The sequence below is a fragment of the Lycium ferocissimum genome, unplaced genomic scaffold (assembly GCF_029784015.1).
Source record: "Lycium ferocissimum isolate CSIRO_LF1 unplaced genomic scaffold, AGI_CSIRO_Lferr_CH_V1 ctg45, whole genome shotgun sequence".
Taxonomy (NCBI): domain Eukaryota; kingdom Viridiplantae; phylum Streptophyta; class Magnoliopsida; order Solanales; family Solanaceae; genus Lycium; species Lycium ferocissimum.
The window spans coordinates 278,978-288,649 of record NW_026725683.1 but is presented as its reverse complement, the minus strand read 5'-3'; positions in this window follow the sequence as shown (position 1 = coordinate 288,649).

The following is a 9,672-nucleotide window of genomic DNA, read 5'->3' as shown; positions in this document are numbered from 1 at the left end:
TACTGAGCCGGGGTTCGAACCTAGAACTTCGGGGTATTTTAGGCCAAGGACAAAAATCAAAGACCAGCAATTTGAGGGACAAATATTAAAGACCATCCCCGAATAAGCACAAGGGGATTTTACATAAATGACTACATTTTGGGAGTTTAAAATTAGCCATAGGTACATTTTCAATATTTACATGGAATAGCTACTTTTTTTTTTTTTGCTGTATTCGTTTTATCTTTCCGCTGTATTCATGAATAGAGCGATTTTTTTTTTCATTGTATTCATGAAATGACTATTTGTATTCATAAACGGGCTCGTTGTATTCATGAATACAACGAGTAAAACTGAATACATAAAAACATATATACTCTAAAAATTAACAAACACACCCTAAAAAAAATGAATACAATCTAAAATATTAACAAAAAAAACTCGAAAAAGTGAATACAATCGTCTTATTCATGAATACAACAACATCAACCATTAGTTCCGACCAGATCTGACTATTTCCGCCCAGATCTGACACCGACGCCACCAGATCTATGAAAACATCGCCGTCACCAACAACCGCCGCTGTTATCCTTCATCGTCATCATCACTAACAATTCCGCCATAAAAACGAAATCGAAGTTTGTTCAAGAACCCTAACAATGTTAGAAATCAAAAATCAAAAAACAACTAAAATATGGAAGAAGATATTCAACAAAATACACATAAAAATAACTAAAAATGAAAGAATTGTTGTGTGTGTCTTTAGAGAGAGAAAGAAAACGGGTGTGTTTTTTTGGAGAGATAAAGGAAATAGAGATTTTTAGAGAGAGAAGATAGTTGAAGAAGAAGAAGAAGAAGAGGGTAAGTAAGTACAGAGAAAGAAAATGGAGATTTTTAGAGAGAGAAGATAGTTGAAGAAGAAGAAGAAGAAGGTGGGTAAGTAGAGAGAGAGAGTCAAAGAATGGACATATCCAGTGCTTTTTTCTTTCCTTCCTTTTTCTTTTTTACTTTATTTTATTTTAATAGTTATTAAGTGTCATTAAGATACAACTATTAGCTATGGAATGTAATTAATTGAAATTGTAGCTACTAAATATAATTAGATAGTAGTAGTTAGTTACGTCCCATAATTATCCCTAAGCACAATCGTGCAAATTTCCCATTTCTAACTAGACTAGCAATAAAGCCCACCTAAATGGGCTCACATTTTGTAGTTGTCTGGTTGGTTCCAACTGAATGAGTGTCATTTGCACTTCTGGCCCTATTTTGTGTTGATCCTTAAGTTTTGTCCCTTATAGCAATTAAACTTATCGCGGACATAAGTTTATAATTTGCATTCTAATATTTCACAAGTTATGCCTCATACCACTTCGGTTTCTAAAACAACTTATGCCTCATTAGTCATGAAGTTCTGTTGCAACGGCCAAAATCAAAGACCAGTCCATTTGAAGAGCAAACAGTGCAATTTCTTCCGCACTTTGCAAGTGTCCTGACGAGAAGGGCCATACAGTAACTTTAGGGAAAAATTTCAGGCCTTCAAAAGTTTGTTTTTTGACATTCGTATATTTCTATAACACCAGTACAGAGTAACAAATCCAAATCATCTAACCAACCTCTACCCCTAAATCTAGATCGCGCAATCATCGGGTTAAAGGTTCGAATGCGCATGAAAAGTACTCAGCCTTAAGACAGATGTTTGCTTTGCAAAATTTTGCAAGGCAGATTTTTTTTTAATAGGCCTAATTTTGATATGAAATTCTACCTTGGGAATTTTTTTTTTTACGGTGCTAGGGTTCAAACCAATAACCTTGGGGTATTTAGGCGAAGGACAAAAATAAAAAACCAGCAATTTGAGAGGGCAAAAATTAAATATCACCCCTTATTCGTGCAAATTGTCCTTTTTACTCTACACAACAACACAAAGTGGCTCATTTAAAAAATAAACCCAATCTTTATGTTTTACAAAATTTACCCAGTATAGTCACAGTGTAATTTGTGTTTAATCAGTATTTATATAATAAACACTGATTATATAATAATTATATACTTATTGTACATTGAGTATACACAGGGGCGGATGCACGTAGGCTCTGGGGTGTCATCCGACACCACTTCGCCGGAAAAATTTACTAAATATGCATATTTAATTAGTATGAAAAAATTTAAAAAATCCGTACAAATAATATAAGCTGACACAGCTAAACAAAGAGAACATCTAGTTTGCCTGGTCTGGTGTGCGGTTAATTGAACCGTTGTCAGGAGTTCGAAACCTCGTGGATTGCATACATTTTGTCCTTTTGTTTAAATATTTTCAGTTCTTTGGGGGCTTCCACAATGAAAAGTTTCTAAGTACTTATTTTACTAAGTTGTACATATTAATTTGGATTTGGAAATCTAACTTTTTACTAGTATTCTAATAAATTATGAGAAATAATTACATGACAAGGGTTTAAAATTGAAAAAAAAAATGTCTCTTAATTTTAGCAAATGAACAAATAAATTGAAAAAACATTTTTAAAATATCGGACAAGTAAAAGCAAACGGAGGGAGTACTTGAGTATGCTTTATTCATATTATTTCAATTGTGTTTTTTATTTTCTTAATATGATGTTGTTACCGTGATTTGTTCATTTGCCCACTTCTTTAAATGCCGACACCGCTTATCAGAAATCCTACGTACCCCACTGAGTATACACTGGCGCCAGCTAAACCAAGTTCTTAAGACTAGGGGGAATAAATAGTTTTAGCCTCTTGGCTAAAACTGTAAACTTCCCTATTATTAAATCCTGATTCTCCCCAATTTCAAACCGTAATGAGATGGTTCAATAATTAAGAGGTAATAATTTAAATTGTAATGCACGGGTTTAATTTACGACTTGCACCGCTCTCACTCCTTTGACATTTCCCTTTCATAGAACTCATCTTCTAGAGGTGAAGAATAGTTGAGCTCTCCGTTTGATCCCTACTTACATAGAAGCGTATCCGGAATTTAAATTTAATGATTTAATCTTTGCTTTCTTACCACTGAACTCATATCCTATTTGTAATTATGGGTTCAAACTTCAAAATATAATATTATTAAAATTTTAATATTTTTTCACATATATATTTGTGCTTTCTGTTAAAAACGCTAGGTTCAATCCAACCTGCTAAGTGCTAAGTATACTATCCATACGCCTCTGATATACATACCATGAAATAAGAGACCAAATAATTATTTGCCCTAATCGTGAGATTACTCTGCAATCACCCCGATTTGTTGATTCAAAAAAAGGTGCTTTACATTTTCGCAACTACTTGCATTAAAAAATTAAGAAAAATCTCCTAACATTAGTTCTTAAGTATCATGATTAAGCCTCTTTTTCTTTTTCTTTTTCTTTTTCTTTCTCTTTTTTCCTCTTTGGGATGACAACTGATCATTCCCATATCAACGATAAGACAACTTTAAAATACAATCAATTACACTTCACCAAGAAAGTTCACTTGAAAGGTGGGTATAGGCAACCACTTTTTGTTGCGGCTGCTTTAATTCAGGCCAGCAATCAAATCTTCCTTTGGCCATATATTTTTTTCTTTCTCTAAATCATTTGGTACCGAAGTTGCACATGTTGAATTCGTAAAGGATAAGTTCACTAAAATTGGTAAAGCATTTATACTATAATAGAATTTTTTGATTCACTTCAAATTCGCATTTCAATAATAATGACTGTGAACCATCTTTTAATTTTAGTAATTATTCAGCTTCCTCTGAAAAAATAATTAGAGAATCAACTTTTATTATGAATTGATGGGGTCTTAATCTTAATCCATCATGTAATTTGTACGAGAGGGTCCTAGGAAATATCTCTCGATGAATCCGAATCATCACATCCATCCATAAGAACTAGGTTTATTTATTAGCTATAAGTTTTTTTCATTGTTTATTAGCTATAAACCTTTTAAAAAATATGAACATACTCATTGTTTGATTGGTAGCAGCATGTTTAGCGGAGTCTTGATTTTGAGGGTCCTACATATTTAGAAATTGTTAGTCTCACGTGAATTTGGACCCACAAACATGTGTGATATACACCTGTCAAAGTATTAGGCCTGTATAGCACAATCTTGAATAACTGCTTTTGTTTAAGATTAAAATATTTTAATATTTAACATACTGTTTGTTTGTTGATAAAGAGTTACTACTGGTACTAAGAAGGTATCTTTTTATGTTTGGTCAATGATCCTTATCATTGTCATTATATTAAGAAGGATAAGGCTCTTGATTAAGCTGTAGATGGCAGACAAGGTCCTCCAATTTCTTCTAAAAATAATGAACAAACAAACTTTCATGAAAATCCATTTATATGCGATGATATTCCAGTCTGCAACTTGAATAAAAAAACGCCCAGATACTTAGCTTCTTACAACAAAAATTTAATCCAAGAGGTCAATATAATACGTTCCATGAAGGAATGCAATATTCTTTTTTCTTTTTTGCCTCTGAATTAGTTAGTGTTCATTCTCTAGATCTTCCAATGTAAATGTTTCATATCGCAAATTAGATTAACCAATAGCCCCTCTGAATTAGTTAGTGTTCATTCTCTAGATCTTCCAATGTAAATGTTTCATATCGCAAATTAGATTAACCAATAGCTAATTGGTGTTGAGGAAGTGAATGAAGTGAATCCTTTTGAAACAAGTCATTCGTCATAGACATGATCAATTCTTCTTTCAATTATCCGGTAATTGAAATTCACTACCCCATCTACTTCGAATTCATGCCAAGTGAGTCCACTAAGAAGACTAAAGCCCTTCGAACTTGAAATTTATGATTAAAGATGAAAGAATTCCAACTTGTTGAGAATAATAAAGGAGTCACTTAAGTATAGAGGGCAAAACAGTCTTTGTACAAGTTAGTTAATGAGTCATGTAATTAGTTATTAAATTCACGTAATTAGTTATTAAATTCACATAATTAGTTAATTTATTTTTCAAATTAGCTGTATATAAGGGTATATCACCCTCATTTGTAAACAAACCGATGCTATACATTCATTTTTCTTCTTCTTCAATAACTCTTCCTTTCTTCTTCATTCTGATATGGAGTTTATTCTTCTTTAAACCACTTTACTTCATGGTATCAGAGCACTTTGAACTAGCAATCATGTTCAAATTGTGCTTCTAAATCTTCCACTCAAGTTGTTAGTTGATTAACAGTGGTTCATACTGTTTTTGGGAAAAATTTGAATTCTTGAATTGTTACCTACAAACTTACCTGTAACATGACAGGAAATCTAGACAATGGATTGAATGCCAGTTCTGGGAATTAAGAAACTGCAGAAAATGCATCTGGTTCTTCAGCATAATGGAAATCGATTACAATCATATGTTGTTCCTCTCCCCTGATGATGTTAGCGACATTTAGATAATCTCATTCCAATTAACAGGTATCGAAAAATATGCAATTTGGCACAATTCCATGAAAATGGCATTGCTAGGTCGTAACAAATTAGGAATTGTAGATGGTTCAGGGGCAAAAAATAAGTTTACTGCTTCTTTAGGGGATAGATGAGAGAGGGTAATTGCAATTGTGTTGTCATGGGTTATGAATGCAATGTCAAGTAGTATTCTTAGTGGTATTATGTATGCAACGTGTGCACAAGTAATGTGGAATGAACTTCTTGAAATGTTTACAAAGATAGATAGTTCTAAGTCATATAACTTGCTGAAAAGAAATTGCTACTTGCGATCAGGAAGCTGCGTTTGTGTCTACCTACTTTTCAAAAATGAAGACTATGTGGGAAGAATTTGAAGCCATTATTCCTGCTCCTACTTGTGATTGTCCAAAGTCCAAAGATTATGTGTTGCATTTGCAGAAGTTGAATGAGTCTTACATGCAAGCTAGGAGTCAAATCTTGTTAGTGATCCCTTTACCCTCTATTAACTAAGCATATTCCATGATTGTCAGTGATGAGAGCCAAAAATCAGTGGTTCCCAATCTAGAAATTTTAGGTGCTAATCCAGCTATTGGACAAGGTTCTTATGAAGAGGCTATGTACACAAGAACTGGGGTTCAAGGATCAGTGGATACTACTTTGTATTCAAGAAATGGGGGTAATCCAAAGTTCAAGAAAAACTACAATTTACAATGTGAGTTCTGAAAATTGAAAGGTCATATCAAGGAAACATGTTACAAGCTTGTAGAATACCCATCAGGCTTTAAGTTCAGCAAGAAAGTGGGCCAGAACAATGGCTACAATGGAAATAATGGTAAACAATCCTAGATATAATAGCAATAACAGCACTGCTTACAATGTTTGGTCTAACAATTCTAATCATGAAAGTCACCTACAACATGGGCAAACTAAAGGTGTGGATAATCAAGCATATGCATAAGGCTCAGGACATGTAGCAGGACCAAGCTTGAATCAACTTAGTCACAGTCAAAAGGCTCAATTAGATTCTTAACACACCACTAAGGATCAATATCAACATGTCTGCAATTTGAACAAGATACGAAATCGTACATTTTGGCTAACTGCTAAGGTATCTTTTATAGTTCAATAGCTGCTAAGTCCAACATAGACTGTGCTGCCTTAATAGCAACTGAAACTAATAAAGAATGGATAGTGGATACTGGTGCCACTAATCATATGATTTCTGACATAAATCTGTTAGATAAATATTCTATAAACACACCAAAATTGTCTAAAAGAGTTTTCTTACCAAATGGTGATGTTGCATTAGTTACACACATAGGTACTAGCAAACTAACTGACTTCAGTACTTTTCACTTACCTCAATTCAAGTTCAATTTGCTCTCTATAGCAAAACTAACTAAGGAGTTAACTTGCTCAACTTCCTTCTTTTATGACTTCTTTATTTTTTAGGATCTCTACACTGGGAAGGTGAAGGAGATTGGTAGACAAGAAGTAGGATTATACATACTGCCAAGTCATCAAGATAGTATTCTTTGTTCTTTGATAGCAAAAAATTTAAATATGCATTTGTTTCTATTTCTAAGTCTGATATAGCTCTTTGGCATAAAAGATATGGACATATGTCCTCTACTGTTCTAAAGAAAATACTGCAAGTAAGCAATGAGGCTATAAATGATAGTTTGAAAAAATGTACCATTTGTCCATGTGCAAAGCAAATAAGATTGGGTTTTCCTATTAGCAATACAAAGAGTTCTTCTATATTTAAATTGGTCCATATGGATATTTGGGGGCCTTACAAAGTGCCTACATATGATGGTCATAAATATTTTTTAATTGTAGTAGATGGTTATTCAAGAATGACCTAGATATTTCTACTTGAATTGAAATCTAACACCTACATTATTATTCAACAGTTTTTAACATACGTGAAAACATTGTTTGATAGAGTAATAAGGATAGTAAGGTCTGATAATGGCACTGAGTTTGTGAACTTAGTCTGTAATAATTTGTTTAAAACTGTCACACCCCTAATGAGGAGTATGATGGGCTCCGACCCGTAGGTCGAAAACCACCGGACTTAATAGTTACTTTGAACATCACATACCATAACTCAGAAATCACTGCGCACGCAGAAAAGGCCCAACATAGAAATATCCGATAATTCAGCACATATGTACATAGGCGGACCGACAAGGTCGCCACAACATAACGTATATCATAAAGCCGGCAAGGCTATTAGAAAAAGATCAAGAACCAAAAACAAGGCTGACAAGGCCATACATAATATTTACATATTCCACTATATCCATGAGCCTCTAAGAGTATACATATGAACATATATTATACTAACAGAAAGGTACAAAAGATAGCAAGCCGGAGTAGTGGCACCGCTAACACCGCTAAAGGCGGAAAATCCTCTGCGGTTGCTCCTCGATAACTACCGTCGAGCACTGCGGCCACGAAATGCGGCGTCCGTGCAATGGGACGTCGGTACGATAAAAGTACCGAGTATGTAAGGCGAGAGAGTAACAACATAATTAAGATACAATGTAACATTAATAAGGACAAAAGAAAAGCAACATCTGGAAGTAGCACAAAATACAATGCATGATAAAATCATCGGTATGCTTATATATATATATATATATATATACACACACACGTAACAGATAGTATCCATGCCCGGCCGTAAGGCTCGGTGTTATATGTGTATAATCATGCGCGGCCATTAAGGCTCGGTGTTATCATCATTAGCCCGCGTCCGGGCCTCCCGAGTCCGGGGCAATATCATAACATGCTCACTGCAGTGGTGTGCGCATTTACGCGCCATGCCCGGCTGACTATAGTGCGGCACGGTGTAGTAAAATAGTGCAATACATTTATATATATGTATATACCATGTATAAGTAGTCAATGATCTGACCTTGGCCTTTCGGAGTGACATAAAGTCGGTAGCCTCCGAATAGCTTATGGAATTCGTATCGAGTCCAAAGAAGTAATCGATGATGATAAGTAAAATAATATTTTAAGAATCAATAAAATAACAAGACATTAAGATTTGAAATACAAAGCATGGGACCAGAGTGGATTTGTTATGGAACGCTTGTGTTTATATTCTAGATGGATTCGTGCCAAAGAAAGAGGGAAACGAACACCTTACATACCTTATCCGTCAAGCCACCACTTAAAGAATTCCTTACACCGATGCTTGCCCTTCACCCGAACCTATATATCGAGAAATACATCTTTAATCATACTTTCATCATATTTCCATCAACTTATAAGCACTAATTATTGAAGACTAATTTGGATTACAAAAATTTGGGCAGCATCTCCCCTATATCATCTACTTCCTCCAAATACCAACACAACTCCCAAACAATACCAACAACATCAACAACAATATCCTCAATATTCTACAAGATAAATATGTATATTTTCATCCAAACTCTCTTCAAACCTCAATCCATAAGCCAACAACATCAACACAACAAGCTATAAATTTTATTCTCGTAAATATTCCTAAATCAACGTTAATAAAGAGAGAGATTCAATGATTCATACCTTATATTTACTAGAGTAGCAAGATCTTCAATATTTACTTTGTTTTCAAGCCAACTCCAACGCAGAATGAAATTATAATCGAGACTACACGTTGTTCGGACCTTGTTAATACGTCATAACTTGAAATTTACTCAAAATCCTCACCTTTTATGTGGTATAAGAGTCTCTTGCTTGCTGAATTTTCTGGAAATTTTTAGAAGTTTATGATGGAGAAAAATAGGGTTTTTAACCCTTTTATAGTAGCTAAAAGTCGGCAGTACTGTAACAGTGTTGTTTCTGCTATGTCAGCCTAACTTGTAACGTCCATAATTCTCTACTCCTATGTCCTATCGACGAGCAGGTTGTTGCATTGGAAACTAGACTCAACGAACTTCATTTTAGAATTTTGAAACACCTTAAAACTCCTAATATACATGAAGATATACCCCTCCAAAGTTGACCCAGAATTCTATCCTTGATTCTGCCATTTTTTTAAAAAAAAATTTCGACAAGCTTATTTTCTTTGATTTGCTTGGTCCCAGAGTCTTCCATAGCTTATTATATGAACTTAAACCCTCGTAACCATGAGATAGGTGCATACCATCTCACATATCCTAGGAAGTCCTCCAGGTTTACACTTAAACCACTAATGCCTAATAGATTTCACGTACAAAAATACAAGGTGTAACAAAAAAATTAGGAATCATTCATCAAAGGTCTTGTGCCTATT